This window comes from Mytilus californianus, unplaced genomic scaffold, assembly GCF_021869535.1.
Source record: "Mytilus californianus isolate M0D057914Y unplaced genomic scaffold, xbMytCali1.0.p SCAF_32, whole genome shotgun sequence".
Classification (NCBI taxonomy): domain Eukaryota; kingdom Metazoa; phylum Mollusca; class Bivalvia; order Mytilida; family Mytilidae; genus Mytilus; species Mytilus californianus.
In genome coordinates, this window is record NW_026262682.1 from 1,599,037 (window position 1) to 1,616,348 (window position 17,312).

A 17,312-nucleotide genomic window follows, 5' to 3' on the forward strand; every position below is an offset into this window, starting at 1 on the left:
CAACAGCTGATCTTGTCGCACAAAAATATCAAGATTTAACAAGGAAGACCCAGAAAAAACTCTTGATTACAGTTGGACTGATGGATTGTTGTCCGTTTAACTACTAGTTGTTTATAATATTTCATGCATAATGAATTGTTGAAGCGTCTTAGAAAGTGTTTTATGGTCAGACAAAAATAAAATCGCCCAACATTTTATTCCAGATCAGCTCTTATTGATTGTGTACCTGTATTGTACGAATTAGAATAGACCTTGTATGTTAATGATACTAATTCATTGTAATTTAGTATTAAATAAGTCAAAATGTCTCAGGTTGTTTTACACAGGACTCTCTTGTCTTTTATTAAAAGATTAGCATTTCAGAAGGTATAAGACCAGGATGCTTCATATTTTGTATATAGATGCCATATGTTATGAACTTTTTGTCTGTTATTTGACCCTGACCTCATTTTCATGGTTGAATGACTGCTTCAAAAAAAGGGAATATTTTTTTGTTGTGTAAATTTCTGTCTTATTTATATTATGTCACCTGCACATGCAGAAGCGACTGATAGGGATCACCATATGTTGTCTTGCGTCCGTGTTGGCAACAATCTTGATATTTGGCTCAAAGTTTTATCCCAGGGTGCTATACCATGTAAAGTGATATTATTGTCATTGATCATGAACTTCCTGTTAAAACTTGTCATTTCTTGGCGACATATGTTTTCAATGGAAAACTCGCAAACATTTTTTATAAGTAACTATGTTTGGAATCTGCGTACCTTGCAAGATCCTCATGCCTGTCAGACAGTTTTCTCTTGACCATAATGAATGGGTGAACAATATTTGGTTTATGCAAGGTGTATATTTTCGTCTGGTTGGTATAATCTGACCTTGACCTTATAAAATTTCTCTGATTTATTCTGTTTTTCAGATTCTATAGGGATAGTAGAACTATATTTGGTGTATTGAATACTTGTAAATTGTGTATGTCTGTCTGGCAGATGTCCGTTGACCTAGACTTAATTTTCATGGTTCATTGGTCAGTGGCAATTTTTTTAACTTGTTTGCTCTGTTTTTCAAGTATCATTTGGAAAAGGTGAAATATATTTGGTTTATGCAAGGTGTACATTTTTGGTCTGGTCAGTAATATCTGACCTTTACATTATTTGCATAGTTCATGGTTCCGATTCTATAGGGATAGTAAAACTATATTTAATTTATTGAATAATTGAAAAGTGTGTGTGTCTGTCCGGCAGGTGTCAGTTGACCTTGACCTTATTTTCATGGTTCTTTGGTCAAAGTTCAATTATATTGATGTGTGTGTTAGAGCAATGAAATCTTGTATATAGATGCACCTTTGGTAGCACTACAAGACCCAATCAAAATAATAATTGCGAGTGCCATTTCACAGTTCAGCAACTTGCATCTATGGTAGTCAATCAGCATCAAGACAAAATATGATCAAAATATGATCATTGTAACCTATATTTCATGGTTCACTGACTTAAAATTTCATAAGAAGATATGGTATGAATGCCCATGAGACAACTCTACAGTCTTCAACACAGATCGTTGGCTTACACTTAACAGCAAGCTATAAAAGTCACAAAAAAGATCAGTGTAAAACAATTCGAACAGGAAAACTTAATTTATATACAAATTGAGAAACGAAAACAATAACAAACAACAACCAATGAACAATGGTAGTTCATCAGTATCCAGACTAAAATTTAATCACTGTGACCTATATTTCATAGTACTGACTGACTATGTTGTTTTCTTTGAGAACCTTTCCCATATGTAATTATTTGGTCTATGCTTTGTGCTATTGTTGATTCAGATCATTATTCTTCAGTTTGGTGCTCAGAAAATAAAACCTTTTTTTTCATATTACTATTTTTATTTAGCCAAGTCTGCCACCAACAAATCCAACATACTGGCCAGTTCCATCGGGATACTTATCCCTAATTCTCCAAACACAACAGCTCGGTATAACCCTCCTGTTGCCGGCCCCCAAATATCCATGTATCCATAGGATATACTGCCTGTAGGCAGCATGGCGATGACACCTGTTGTAATTGTCATCTTCAGGCTGTGCCAGAAAATCATTCCGGTACCGGATTGCCAGCTCCAAAACAAGTTCATCCAGAACACATTGCTGGAAATCCTAGAAATAAAGAATATTATTTATTATTAACTGTAGTTTTTAAAAAATACATATATTGTATCATAAATATTATACAATTCAGTGTCAAATAAGAAACGCCAAACCAACTACAATGAAGGCTTTACAGCAGAAGAAAAGAAAACAGGAAAAAAAAATTGTAAATCATATAATGCAGACAGATTCTGCAACAAGAACAGTATGACGACAGAGATGACGCAAACAAAAAGAAAATAGCATGAGCAACACAGACCCTAACAAGACATAGGTAACACCAAGGTGCAACAGAAAAGGAAGCAAGCTATATCTTTCTCTAATAATTCTATTTAAATCTTTTTAAAAAGGACATTTGTCTAAAGCAAATTGTAGGTATGTTACTGTAATCTTACCGGTAACCTTGAATGGCAATTCAATGGCTGTCTTTTGCAACACAGCCTTTACTGCTGTGTTGGCATCTCTCTACAATTAGAGCAGGAGCACCATGATGGCTGGTCTGGTTTTGGTGGTTCTGGTTCAGCTGGTCCAGCTGGCTGCCCATTGCCAACATTTGAATTGTCCAGGATGTTCAGAAGGAAACTGGGCTGTGCCTTTGATATGCGTTTTATTAGATCCCGCATGTCATCAACAGACAGCGAATTGACTCTATTCTGAAATAAAAAAAAAAAAACGATTAAAATTGAAAGTAGTACAGTCCAATGTAGCAAAAACATGCCAAAGCACAAATTATCGCTTGAACATGATGATGCAAGTAAGAAACCAAATTGTTAATGCAATAAAAACAATTGCTAAATGTAAATGTGTTTTGTTCCATTATTTGGTGTAAATAAGAAGAAACTAAGAGTATTGTTAAAAATTTCCATAATACACTTAGAAAATCACAACAAATATAATAATTATAGATCGTATGTTTCTGATCGCTTTGAAAATAACTTTGATATGACTTCTTTTTCTTACAATATACATAAGAAGATGTGCCAATGCACATCTCAAATTCAATTATCATAAGTAGGAGCTGAGAAACATACAGGACATTGGTAAGGCGGGCACAATAATTCAAAGATAATAATTTGGTATTATTTTCTGTTGCTAATCAATACCTCAAGTTCAGCTATTCTGCTTTCTCTGTTGACTTCTTGAAGCTGGGCTCTGTTTCTTTGTCCTCTTCCTCTGCCTCTTCTGCTGCCTCTCGCCTGACCTCTGCCTCGTCCGCGTCCACTGCCCCTTCCACGACCTCTCACCTGTTTTTGCTCCATAGGCTGACCAGGGTTGTTTCCATTGTCAGAGCTAAGGTCAGATGTTGGCGACCTGCTCCTTTCACTCGATGCATCTGAAAACTGTAAATAAGCTATTTATTCCATATGTACCTTATATATAAGGACAAACAATATCTGGTCAAGACAAAATTCAAGCCCCCCTTATTGGTTTTTTCGTAAATAAATATTTTGATTCTGAATTTTGAGAAAATGAATAATTTGACCAGCAAGAGGAGAAAAAAAATATTCTGACGGGATATTTACCATAAGGCATAAAAAATAATATTAAATTTAAAACAAAAATTTGTTGTGCCACTTTCCAAAAATAAATAAGTTTCTGACCAGAAAAAAAATCATGCCCCCCCCCCCCTTTTGCAAGTTAAATGGTCCTTCCCCAACTACTTTTAATGGGGATAATTTGTTTTTTAACACTAAACCGTTTCTTTTGCTTTGGGATTTTTGTCTATATTTCCAAAGCTAAAGAGCATAAAACTTTTAGAAAAATATGCTGAGCTGCCTTACCTAAAAAATATGTATAAGAAAAGAAAAAAGAAAAGAATAAAAAACATTAAAACATGTTACAGAAAAAGTTTCTATTGCTTTGCGATTTTTTTCTAAATAATTTCTAAATAAGCTAAAGAGCATAAAACTTGTAGAAAAATATGCTGAGCTGTCTAGCCAAACTCACATCTTCTTCAGAAAAAGATATGAAATAAAACTATTTACAACTAGAATTGCCATGATACATTGCATACATATGTTGCTTTACATTTTCCCTTTATATTTTTGACTATATTATGACCATTCTCATACAAAATATATATTGTGACCTTTTCCTATAATTATATATTTGACCATCTGAACATTTTCTTTTTAAAACATAGATAATGTGACTTTTTCCGATATAAGAGAGCTACCATTTGATATTAGGATCAAATTTGAAAAAAACAGGACAGGAGTTTTGAGTCAAAAAGGCAGAACAGGAGTTTTGATTAAAAAAATGCAGGATGTGGAACTGGGCCCCAAAAAAACAGGATAAACTTATAAAAAAAGGCAGGACCAAATATAGTGAAAAATAAAAATGCAGGACAGAGATTACAGCTAAAAAAATGCAGGAATTTTTTTCCAGAATATCTACCACAAAAACTTCGACCCCCCCTCCCCCCTCCCCAAATTGAATTGATTTTTCCTTCTATTAAACCTGGAGGTGGATATAATACAGCCCATGAAACATTAATGGCTTGTGTCAAACTTGAGTGTCGACTTGGGAGGGTTCAGTGGCCCTGATTAGTTGGAAAATACATTGCATTCCTGTCGCTTCTCGCAACGACCTTCAAGCCAGCAGTGACTGACACTACAAGGAGACCCATTCCATCATTCTAATTTTTTCAGCATAAGAGGGACCCATGCCCTCTTGCTTTAGGGTCCGCCACTGGCGTTTTTTCAAAAAGGCAATCTGAAATCTGTTTGTTTGCGTTCGTGTTGAAATTTTGTTTATCTGACACTTTTTGGCAACTCCTTTAACTATACATTCAAATATGATAAATTATAGATATTTTTTACATGTGACACCGTAGATCCGACGAGGAATTTAGATAAATTAATAGATTCTTTGTTCTGTTTTGTTTTCCCCAATTGGGGCCCCTAGCAATGATTCTTTACGGTTTTAACGTTTTCAGTCCAATTTTTGAATATATATCGAGGAAGTTAGAATGAAATTTATTTCAACTGATATTTTTTTAGAAAAACAGGTGAAAGAATTTCTTTGCAAGGCAATTTAACGCTAGAAATTTAACTTCTTTCTGAACCAGTATAACGTGGACTTACCTCAGCATCCATCGTTGACGTCATCATTGTGTACGCTGGTGAAGATCGGCAATCATCGGAACGGAGCATCCGAAATTTAATTAACCTCCATTGTTATGAAAAAACTCGTAGCAGATGGAATTGTTTTCTGGTTTGCATGCCATATGATCGCGATTTTCGTACTGAAACAGCCACGAATGGTTTAGATTTTAGGGAATGTAAACATAACAAGCTTATTTTTGAAGACATTTTTTTCACCCAAAACTCGTTTCATATTACTTTAAATCTGTCACATTCTTTATTGATAATTTTACTATATTTTACAATAAATTTCTACCACCTTTCATAGATAGTTGTATAAGATGTTACTTCAAACCGGCCACTGCTTTATTACAGGAAATTTGACTATTTTTGATAATTCTATCACATGTTACCTTAAATAGGAATCTTTATCTAGATAATTGTATTAGATATTCTCTAAAAAATAGAACATTATTGATAATTCTACTTCATTTTACAAGATTCTACCTCTTTTTATAGATATTTGTATTAGATGCAACTTTAAATCGACCACTATTTATAGATAATAATAATTGTATTAGATCTTACCTCAAACCGACCACTTTGTATCTACACATTTATTATAATTTAAATTAAATTGGCCACCTTTTCTATATAATTGTATTAGATGTTACCTTAAATCAGCCTCTTTCTTTATTGATAATTCTATTACATTTTACAAAATTCTACCATTTTTTTTAAGATAATTGTATAAGACATACCATAAAATCAGTCACTTTTTATACAGATTTGTATTTGTATAAGTTGTAACCTTAAATCAGTCACTTTCTTTATTGATTATTTATGAATTCGACATCTGTTAAAAGATATTTGTATAAGATATAACCTTAAATCTACCGCATCTAAAAGATAATGTATTAGAAGTAACCTTAAACCTTCCACTGCTTTATTGATAATTTTACATTAGATTTCACCATTTTTTTGATAATTGTATTTGATGTAATCTTTAATCAAACACTTTTTAATGATAATTGTTTTGTATGTAGCCTCAAATCTGCCACTTTTTATATTGATTTCTTTATTACATTTTACAAGATTCGACCACTTTTTATAGATAATTGTGTTTGATATTACCTTCAATCGAACACTTTTTTTTTTAGATAATTGTACTACATGTATCCTTGAATCGGCCATATTTTATTGATAATTATATGATTTCAATTTTTATCTCGTTATCTTGGGGTTGGATTTTATTTGTATATTAACAATTTGCTTAAGACTTGAATTTTAGTTTATTCAAGGACCTTTTGTCGTGAATATAGAAACATACTTGAAACATTCTAATTCCGGGAAAATTTGTTCGCGATCTAGAATTCTGAATGTTATGTGTGTTTAATTGAAATTATGAGAGAATTTGCGAGATTTAAAAGAACTGAGTGCAAAGTCATAAGGTACAAATCAGTATTCGATGTTAAGGGCCCCCGCCGCTTTACTGTTTACCTGTGGAGTCGTTGAGTGCTGGTGTTATTTTTTGTTATTTTTTTTTTAATGTTCAATAATTTAATAAAAACATATTGTGTATTGTTTCTAAATGAAGTGTTTGAAAATAAAGGGAGAATGTTGGGAAGAAACCTGAAACTTAACTTGCAGACAACCATAGCAAAATGTTTGATAAGAAGGAATGATTAATGTATTCCCTTACAGGTGCTTACACAAAACCACTGGATGCCAACATTCCATCCAAACAAAAATTGTTGTAGCATGCTGCTGACTTCACAACAGTTGCATAGACAAGTCTATTCCACATTTGAATGAACTACTAGAAGATGACTATGATGAGAATGACCATGAGCAGCAGGTCAAAACACTGTAAGGAAAAAGAACTTGGATATTCAAACTTTTCAACAATATTTAATTAATATCAACACAGAGTTCAGGGAAATTCACACTATGCAATCACATGAGTTGGATCAGTATCTTCAAGAAATTTTTTTTGGGATACGGACAGAAATTAAAGATAAAAACAAAAATGACATTCCAGATATTAATCGAGAATATCAACCTGGAAGTCTCGTTGGATTTCAGTCCATGATAAATAAACATTTAAGGATGAAGGATGATCAGTTCAACTTATTTTCCATAATAATGATGCTATTATTGAAATGGCTGAAATGGACAACTAGGAAAACTTTCTACATGTTAATTTTTTTTTAACCATGCTGGAATGAAAAAAGTGTCACCGGCGTGTTGGAATCGTGTGTGTTTTGCCCGAACAATGAAGAAGTATTTTCACATAAATGACATTGTGTTTTTATGAACAAATCTGAAAGTTCTATGAAATAGATCACGCCGACCTTCAATGTATGCATTATTATGTGTGCAGGTAAAAAACAATCTGCTAACTAGGAAATAAAACTGTTATTTTTCATTTTTCATTGAACGTTTTTTATTTTGGAATTTAATAATCGTATTTTATTTTAAACTTCTAGTGTGTGATGATTGTGGCAAAACCTTAAGATCAATGCCCGGGCTCTGGGTACACGGACATCACCGTTATACATGTGGGCAATGGAACCAAAACATTGAATTGTTCATTGATTCGACCTGGTATCTTGAAGCCATTCTCTTGATTAAATCTAAATCATATGGAACAACATCTTTGAAAATCAGTTCAATATGAATATTTTTTTTATTATATTTTTATAATTTCAGAAAAAAAAGTAAAAAAAGATTTTAAAAAAGAAAAAGGACCTTGATAATCATATTACAGCATAGCACCGGGAGAATGTGTTTTTCGTGTGAAAAATGCAGTCAAACATTTTCTTATCAAAAGTCCCTGAAAAGACACACTGATGTCGTGCACAGTCAAAAGAGAATCGTTTGTGAGCTATGCACTGTGTCTTTTAAATATAGAGCAAATTTCAATTGACACATGAAAACAAAACAGTAATGTGATAAATACAATAAAACTATCCAACTATATACTGGCTCTGTATTCCAGTATTGCCTCCTTTCAGGAGAGACTGAAGTGGAACTTTAGTGAAGTTGAATGAACTTGGCTACAAGAAAATCATAAAGCCGGATCAAACATGATTGCATTTAATCGTACTCATTAATTATTTTATTTCCTCAGTTTATTTATCCTTCATTATTTTGATTTGATATTGATTTAACATGTGGAACTCTAAAAGTTCATGTTGCAGTAAGAATCGTGCAAGTTCTTGATTGAGAATCGGTGGTGGAGTATAAAACGACAACGTCTAACTACACAGGCTTGAACTTAAAGTTTTGAAAAACAACATTTTGGCAGCAAACTTCACTTCTACAAGTTGGTATCAGCACTCATCAAGGAAGCCAATACTGTTTCGAGGCAAGTGCGTCTAGTAGAGAAGCCGAGTCTTGCCCGTTGCCAACGTACCAAGTAAAAGCGGTCACAGGAACGCCTTTCTTCATTCTGGGAATAGCTGCAAGATGATACCATCACAACCTTCTTCTTACTTTATGCCGTCTGGCACATGCAAGATATTCCTGTGCCAGAGCCAGACGAAAACACCGACATATTCATTGGACATCCAGTGAACTGTATTACTTGTATTGTGTTAGTACATGCGCGTCTTCATCCTAAATGTGTTCATCACTTTTATTTTTTAAATGTTGAATTTTAGTATTGTTTATATGTTAAGTATAAACTAGTGCGTTTGTTCCTGGTGAGCTTATCAAATTGAACAACTATAGTGCTGTAAGTTGTTTCTTATATTATATGTACTACGTATGATAGCTACGGCAACTATATGTTATAAAAGTGTTGTTAGTAGGACCCTTTTCATTAAATAAACATATTTATATATTTACGCAAATGATAGTGTAACTGTTGTAGTGAATGATTTAAGAGTTATATATATTGTTATGTGAGTGGCAGTGATAGTGCGTTTAAATAATATGCACATAATTACACATGGCTTTTATTTAAAAACAAATAAGGATTTCTTTTTTCTATTTATTAATTAAATAATGCCATACTCACATTCTCTTTACTTGTAGTCTTCCTGAAAATGTAAAACGAAACCACAAAGCAACACAAACCTTATAACACAAATCCATGCTAAAAGATTTTTTTTTAAAAACATAATAATTGTGCCCAATACATTTGATCCTTGAACATTTACAGGTGTTTAGAAATACTATTTATATACACAGTTATATAAGAAAATGTAGAACACAAGCTAGAACAGTCAAATTAATAAATCAAATAAATCAAATAAACATTTTGTTATATCAAATAGATAATCAGTTATATCAAATAAATAATTTGTTATATCAAATTGATAATCTGTTAGGACCTATTTCAAATTGATATGTTTTATTATATGACTATAAATTTTCTGTGATCTCATTGGCTAATAGCATGAGAAATCCTTTTCGATAAATATGGATTATATCATTTTTCATATCAGACCCTTTATCAGCCCTAGGTCATTATATCAGCCTGAGAGCCGACATCTTTCAGTGTTTTGTAATTTTCAGACCTTATGAGACACTTAAATACAGTGTCTACCACATTAAAAAGGACGTTCACTCAAGTTCAAGCTTACCCGAGTAGAGCCCGGGATTTAGAAGAATTGAGTGGGACGTTCAGAATGAACATCGACCTGTTCACCAGAGATAGATCCGGGAGAAATAAATGAACGTCGACCAGTTCAACACAGATAGATCCGGGAGAAATAGGCGTACAGAGGAAATAGACAGAAGACGGACCAATGATCTTGGTGTGCATTTATTTTATTTGCAAGATCCTGCTATTACCAGATCAATCACTGATCTGAAGATGGATTACCTGACATCAATTGGATTGAGTATTTTTCTGCTTGTACATTAATACAATAACATGTTTTATTCATGGCAACTCAATATTTTATTGCGATTTAAAACTCCAGGGTAACTTATCGACAACGGATTACGTAATTCAAACATTAAGGATGTACTAAGGCATACATTTGTATAAAAAAAGGGGGGATTTGTTTAAAATTTTCAGACTCCTTGTTTTTTTCCTTTCAATACAGGATAAAATATTTTTTCTCGTAACACCCTGTTTCTTTTTATACAAGACTTCAATAGCTCTCAAAAAATCATTTACCAAAATTTTAGCTGATTCTAGATTTCTTTTCTTTCGATTTGAAACCTAAATAATACCAATGCAAATATATATTAGGTGAAAGTCCTAGTCTATATTTCTAGCTTATTTTGTTCCAACTTATAGTATCAATTTTTAACTGTTGATTTTTTTTTTAATTTTACCTCAGAATATCCTTAAACTAGATATAGAAGATAGCACTATGGATCTGGATTTAAAACCTGAGGAGGAGTTGATAACACAAAATATGTATCCTCCTTTCTAAAATTTGTAGAAAATGATTAATATTATAAAGATGATTGCCAATGAGATATCTCTCCATCCAAATCACAATGTTTAACAATAATAGGTCAAAGTACGGCCTTCAACAGAGAGCCATGAGAATTTGAGAGCATACTAGTAACAATAACCGGGATGGGGCGTCACCCCGTCCCGACAAAAATAGACATACACACACCCTTCCCAACTTTATGGCAAAGTAGTTTCAAGGGATATTTCTAAAATTACTTACGACAACGAAGTGGGAAGAAACATTAACTCTATATCTCACTCGCAATGGTTGACTGCCGTAGCAAACCTCAAGTTCCCAATTGGAATGCGTTCTAAACAAGTCCATATTATTACTATACTATAAAGTGTTCATTGCTGAATGACTGATAAGGGTAAAACTATAGAACATGGCCTCGCCATAAAGATACATTTTAGTTATTATCAAACTAATATTGCGAAATGAAAATACATGTTGAAAAAATATTGTCAATATAATTAGGCGCATGATTTATGACTTCAGGGGTACCATTGGCAGAAAGAATCAACTGTAACAACGGTAAAAGGAGGCAAAAATCTAACCTTGCTTTAGCCTGGTCTCAAGGAGAGTTAAAAAAAATCATCGTTAGTCAATTCCCTGTATTAAGAGGACACACATATGAAATGCTGTACTCTGTGTCTGATGGTGTTTTAAAAAAATTTCCAGAGGAAATCAACACACCAGAATGTTTTCTAATATAAGGACACCAGGGACCCTATTTATCAATCTAGCTATCAATAGGTACCAGGCTTATAATTTAATTACTTATATACCTTTCTATGTTTTTAATTTGTGTATTATGAGTCTATCATTATTATCTCATTTGATTTCCTTTCATTCCAGGATGGAAGAGGGTTCGCGTTCAGACAAGGACGTGTTATCACCGAGTCCACACAGTGAATGGCTGGATACTACAGATATTGATGTGGCTAGAATGATGGTGCTTGACGAAATAGGTACAGAAAACCTTGAGATGTCTGCTGGTGTACTCCTGGGCCCTGTGGATGCAGATATTAGTGTTGGTTTATACCAAGGTGAGACAGATGAGGACCAAGTAGGAAGAAGCAGAGCGGTAATTGTCCCTTTCCAGTATACCCTCTTTTTCTACTGGCAGTCAAAATGTCCCCAACCATCATCCCGGATGGCCTCTATTAGAACAAGACCTACCTATTGTATTTAATGTTAACTTGTTCTCGTCCTGAACATGCAATATTTGCCAATGGACGTTAAGCAACAAACAATAAATCAATCTCTGATCCTAAGGTCGGTTGTACCCTTTTCACTGAAATAAAGTAAAAACTTCCAATATTCATTATAAATAATGGTTTTATCATAGAATTTCTGGTGTTTACACACCAACAATTATATGGACACTTGTTCATGCTATCAGCACTATAAAAATATATTTCTTTATCGCATCTCTTAACTGAGCTTAACTCAATGTCAAAGATGAAGAAACAACTCCGCAGGTTTGGGTTGCCTTTTGGCAGACATAGTTCAACTAGAAAGAGTTTAAGCTTGTTAAGTGGTCGTCATAAATGTGAATTCGAGTGCCAGCTAGATGTACAGGAGGATTTTCAAAATAAAATTGATAAGAAAGGTTAGGTCATCAAGGCTAAATAAACCGCAGAGAATAAATCTGTCGCACTAGTGTTCAAAAAAGAACTATTATATATATCGTAGTAAAGGAAAGTACAAAAAACATAAAATTTCAAACATTACTGCATCTGGATACCGATTAATTAATTTAAAATCATTGCAAGAGCATTTCACAGAAATTATTAGCCACACAATATTTTGCGAAACAGCAAGAACAATTGGCAGCACTATTAATTTGGAATCCCAACGTTCAAGCTTAGTCTGTGCTCTGTCAGCACGCTGAACAGGTTGTAAGAAGCAGTTTGTTTCGGAGACCAGTCCAAAATTAGAAACAGAGGGAAGCAAACATTATGACATTATTGTATGAGCTACATGGGGTTCCCTGACTAGTGTTAATGGAGTAGCACAACTCAATGAGTTAATGTCGACAATGGATAAACCATCTTTGACTCAAAAACCTGTCCAACGATTGACAATGAGATCAACCATTGGTGAGATGACGTGCTAGATGACGAACTGAAATGTGCAATCGAGGAAGAAAAACGCATAGCGATGGAAAATAATAAATTCCATAAAAGGTCGGTGTATATTATTTTTTATTTTTTTTTAACAAGCATCCCATTGTGCATGAGCTAACAAATTTGATTGCAACATGAAGTACACACCTCTTAATTTTGACTAGCCATACAAGGAAATTAAAAACAAAAACATTAAATTGTCATGAAATAAGCTGAAATACTGCTCACTGGACTGCAAAGAGGGAGTCCTGTGAAGCATCCGGCAGAACAGGATGACCATACTGACTGTCTTTTCAAGGAACCATATCACCAATGCCGGATTGCAAACTGGCAAAAGGTTGTGCTTCATGAGCCCTTGGTGTCTCATTGCTGTGTCGACAAAACATATGGTATGTAACAATTAGTTTTCTAGTACACTAGTATTGATTGTTTTGAATGCAGTTAGCAAACTGTTTATTTGCCTACCTATTTACGGATATAATATTCTATTATATACTAGTAACAGTGTGTGAAAAAGGAATATTATATATCTGATAGGGCTGATTAAACATTGTAACATGATATGCAAAGAAATGGTTCATATCCAAAATAATAATAATTAAAGTAACCAATTACAAGATCGATAATTACTAATATCCACTATTTATAAGGTATTGGCCCATTTCAATGAAAGTGACGGTGATTCTTGTTTAAAACATTTGTAAAATAAGTTACAGATATGCATTTCAATATCATCTATAGTTTTACTCATTAATTACTATTTCAACGTGAAAATTACTATTTTAGGTTGATCCTGATTCATGCTCTTCTGTATGGCTTCCCAATATCAGAATCTCAAGACTACCAAAGGAGGAGCTCTACAGCGCCAAATTTGCAACCCCTCAGGAATTTGTTTGATATTGCAGATTACATTTTGGGGTCCAACATTGGTCCAGCACTGTTGGCCTGGGCCTCATTTTATGGCCTACACCAATACCAATGGCTTAGTGCCAATACCAGGCACTTTAACATTCCAATACTATATGGAGAGCTAATGGTGGGGAAAACCTTCATTGCTATGTGTGCTGCCTAGCTTACTGGGTGTAAGGAGACTCACATAGCCTCCAGGTAAACATTTTTAAATTATTTACTTAAGTTGGGAATATAAATCAATGGGTATGCTAATGTATGTATTAAACCATTCAATTAATTTGGTCTTACACAAAAAGTTGGGATTCAAAAATCTGTTCTCTTATCAAAAACAAAGTTGTATATTTTCAAATCATATTCAGTGAAACCAATGTATAATGATATAGAAAAGATATGATGTGAGTGCCAAACAGACATATGAATTGACCATTATAGCTTTTTTATGATTCATTGATTGATTGTTGGTTGCTTAACGTCCAGTGGCAAATATGTCAAGCATATTCAGGACGAGAACAAGTTAACCATGAATACAATAGGTAGGTTCTGTAATAGGGGCTTCCGGGATTAAGGTCGGAGAAATTTAGACTGCCACGGGAAATGAGGGTATATTGGATAGGGACAGAAATTTAGCCTTGCAACAGGTCACCTACGGACCCCTCAAAGAGTTGTTGCAAGGGTTCTTAACGTGCAAAGAGCGTGCCACTCTCTTTACACGAGGCATCGGATTTAACGTCCCCATTTTGACCGGACGTGGCTGCAAATTTGTACATCCCGCACAGCCAAACGGACGCCCCACTTTAGCAAGGGTTTTACTGCCGGTCGGAGGAAGACCAATGGTGACCATACTTCTATTCCTCAGTCACCCTTTGGGGGGGGGGGGGGGGGGGGGGGGCTTTTTTATGAGATATGTAGAAATGAATATCTATTTGGTGGTATAATTCAATACTCCTTTCCTCACGGACAATGTTTGATTACCGAACGAAGGAATTGGTGAAAAAAGTAAGATTGAACAATAGTACATAAATCTTGTTGGTATTTTGTCATGCCTGTTAATTATGATATTAGAATACAACATTACCCGTGAAATTGATACAATAATACCATTATTTCTGAAGAAAAATAATGATATCAGAACTCCCATAATATGTGAAGTACTTCATTTAATTTCTTGTTTTGACAGGTGTACCTTAGCTTTTGTGAATTCTTGGTTGACTAAGTCAACACTTCCATTTATATGGGATGATCCAACAACAGCAGAAGATGTCAGTCAAGTAGCAGTGGACATTTACAATGGGTGTGTACGTTGCAAGTGAAAAATTGCTAAAAATTTTGTTTAGATATCAATTTCATTCACAATTCATATCATTTGGGGAAATTAATATTAAGGTTGGATCTGGTCAAAAGACTCCGTTATATACACAATCACATTACCGCTGTTAGATACAGCGCAAAACATTTCAGCGCTTTGACAGATGACTGCTGAACCTCTCACGGATTATCCCACATATGCCAACAGGAAACAAAAACTTGCCAGAAGTGAAAAAAAATACAAAGATTGAACTCCTTACACAATATAAAGATCTATTCAATTTCGATTGGGGGAGTGGCAGGACCCTTGCCGAAATTGCAGAAAGACTGACTGGACAATCTGTGAGAATATTACCAGATGAAGTGAATGTGTAATTAAAAATAATTTTCAATTAATAAATATTATATGGAGATTGTAGATTATGAAATGCGATTTGTTTGAATGATATCATGCACGACCTAAATCCAGAAGCGTGTTTTGTATATACAAGACTCGTCAGTGACACTCAAATCAAAATAATTGTCAAGCCAATTAAAGTAAAAATTAAAAATACATTGAGGACCCATAATGATATAGAAAACAATTCAAATTAATGATGACTTTCTTTGTATGATATTTCAGAGAGAAACCAGGACCATCCAAAACAGCAAATTAAAAATTAAAGACGTTACTTGAAAGGTAATGATAGAATAATTTTAAAATTAAACGAAATGTCAGCATCCTTTTTTTTTAGGTATGTTTTATGTATGGCCTGTATCATTTTTATGAATGGGAAATGCACTGTAAAGATGCTATCGTATATACGAAATTATTAAATATGACACTGATGGTTTTTTTTATTATTAGATGTACCATTGGAAGAGGAAACAGAAGGAAGAGGGGAACAGTTGGGAAAAGAGGTCGAGGTAAAAAGAGATAGCTTGAGAGGTACAAACACTGCCAACATAAATTAAAATATATATTGCATAACTTCATTAGAAAGCTTTCATTTGAAAAACAACTGAAGATAAAGAGAAAACTTGAATACCACACAAAAATAAAATGATGGATTTTCACTCCTGATGAAATAAATTTTCACAACACTGGTTGATATTGCTAGGGGATTGATAAAGGAACTTCATGAGTGAAAAATAACTTTTTTTGTAGGTTTGGTAGATAATGAAAAACTTGGCTGAAAAATATTCTCTCTAGATTTGTCATACGGTTGGGTGCAGACCAAGCATTGCATAAAGTAAACGCAAGTTAACGCCGCGTGCACATATTTCGTTAGTTAACTTCAAAATTCGCGTTTACTATAATTACGATAACGCGGTCAAAATGGAAATATCTAATGTCTACCCGAGTAAACGGGCGTTTACTCTGTGTCCGCTTAGTCAGTAGTAAACGGGCGTTTATGTGTTTCAAAAAAGAACAATTCAGAAACACTTAATTTTTTTTCGAAATATTAATTTTATTAAATTTCAAAAAATTAGTTCCAATAATTTTACTGATTAGCAGATTTTCTATATTTTCTTTTCAAAAGTTACATGTGCAAATATCGAGACGGATAGAAAGGTTAACAACACATCGGAAAAGTATTTTTATATGATCATTGTTTACGTTGCCTCGTTCCCCATTTTAAACTGTCTTTTCGAATTCCTAACTATACATTTAGCTCGATGCATTTAATACATTATTTTTAATCGTAGTTCACCTTGTTTGCCTTGGATTTACATGATTAAGCTTCTGTTTAGCCAAATGTTCAAACGAAAATTGTACAGTGTATTGCAAGGGATATCAATAAACTGTTGTATAAATATGTACATTTGTACCATCTCTTCAAATTAGACAGACTTATCCATAACGATTATAAATGATATTTAGGACGTATGAAAAATATACTCGATCTGAACATGAATGAAATAGTGCCACTTGACGTTATGCTACAAACAAAATCAACCAACTTACATAATATATTAACAGTATACTATTGAATGTATATTGATTGCAAAGGGGAAATGCCAATACGCAGATGGTTCTGTCAAGACAGAGGATGTGCTACAGATCATCACAGGCTGTAGCATTGTACCACCTGGTGGATTTGATACCAACTTTACTATTCATTTTACAAATGCTAAATGCTATCCAAGTGTGTCGACTTGTCCTTTGATCTCACCTTGCCATCACACTTAAGGGATTAAAACAAAATTTAAAGAGGTTATGATTGAGGCTATTATATCTGTACCTGGATTTGGGTTGATTTAATTTGTACAAAGTAATGAAGATACGAATGAAGTAGCCATCACATCAACTTAAAACTTAGTATTAATT

General features: G+C 33.7%; 1 pseudogene; it reads right to left on the reverse strand.

Moving 5' to 3' along the window:
* Positions 1–1,888: 1,888 nt before the first annotated feature.
* LOC127736528 (uncharacterized) lies at positions 1,889–5,256 on the reverse strand (annotated as a pseudogene).
* Positions 5,257–17,312: the final 12,056 nt, after the last annotated feature.